We start from the raw sequence: 1,374 nt of genomic DNA, 5'->3' as shown, positions 1-1,374 counted from the left end.
GAGTACCTAATATAAGACCTAAAACCATAAAATTTGTAGAAGAAAATGTAGGGCAAAATGTTCACAACATTGGATTTGAAAATGATTTCTTGAATGTTACAACAAAGTCATAGGTAAAAAAGAAAAAACAGACAAATTGAACTTCGTGAAAATTTTAAAAATTTCCGCATCAAAAAACACTATCAATAGACTACAAAGGCAGCCCATAAAATGGAAGTAAATATTTGCAAGTTATATATCTTATAAGGGATTAATATCCATAATATAATTTTGAAGACTCCTACAACTCAACAACAATAAAACCAACCTGATTTTAAAAATGAGCAAAAGACGTGAATAAACATTTCTCCAAAGAAGATATAAAAATGGCTAATAAGTACATGAAATGATGCTCAACATCATTAACCATTAGGGAAATGCCTACAGTGACATAGCACCTCATGGCAGTGCCTGGTGTTGGTAATGCCAAGGTCAAGGGTTCAGATCCCCTTTCCAGTTGGTTGCCTAAATAAATAAATAAATGAATAAAAAAAATTTAAAATGAGGATAGCTGCTATTTAAAAAAAAAAGAAAAGAAAAGAAAATCCCATGTGTTGTCAAGGATGTGGAGTCATTGGAAGTATTGTATACCATTGGCAGGAATGTGAAAATTGTACGGCCACTGCAGAAAATAGTATGGTGGTTCTTCAAAACACTAAAAATCAAATTACCATATTATCAAGCAATTCAATTTCTGGGTATTTATCCAAAATAATTGAAAACAGGGTCTTAAAGAGAGATTTGTACAACCCAAGTTCTTAGTAGCATTATTCACAATAGCTAAAAGTACCCATTGATGGATGATTGAATGAGCAAAATGTAGTATAACTACATAATGGGCTATTATCCAGCCTTTAAAAGAAAGTGACAGTAACCTTTAACAAGACTTTAAAGGTCACTGTTAACCTTTAGTAGTAACCTTCGAACTATGTCTCGTAGAATCTTGGAGGTTTAGGAATGCACAAAGGAGAAGCTGGGCAGACGGAGCATTAGACCTTCTCTCCACACTTTTTTACATTTTATATTCCTTTTTTAAAAAAGAAAGAAAATTCTGACACATACTACACATGCTACAACATGGATGAAACTTGAAAATATTATGCTAAGTGAAATATGCCAGTCACAAAAAGCAAATACTGTATGATTCCATTTATATGACATAATTAGAGTGGTCAAAGTCAGAAACAGAAAGTAGAACGGTGTTTGCTAGGGGCTAGGGGAGAGCAGAATGACGAGTTAATGTTTAATGGGTATAGAGTTTCAGTTTTGCACGATGAAAAGTGTTCTGGAGATGGATGATGGTGACAATTGCACAACATTATGAATGAACTAAAT

At 33.0% G+C, this 1,374-nt stretch overlaps 1 protein-coding gene across 1 annotated transcript in view; it reads right to left on the bottom strand.

Annotated features, from left to right (window-relative positions):
• The window catches only part of ZBBX (zinc finger, B-box domain containing), a gene marked incomplete at its 3' end in the record, with an annotated part of 85,349 nt that overhangs the window by 5,477 nt on the left and 78,498 nt on the right, over window positions 1–1,374 (bottom strand). The gene's annotated exons all lie outside the window — the stretch shown is intronic.

This window comes from Galeopterus variegatus, unplaced genomic scaffold, assembly GCF_000696425.1.
Source record: "Galeopterus variegatus unplaced genomic scaffold, G_variegatus-3.0.2 Scaffold2566, whole genome shotgun sequence".
Lineage (NCBI taxonomy): Eukaryota > Metazoa > Chordata > Mammalia > Dermoptera > Cynocephalidae > Galeopterus > Galeopterus variegatus.
The sequence above is the reverse complement of the archived record's forward strand: the minus strand, read 5'-3'. Positions and strand labels throughout refer to the sequence as shown.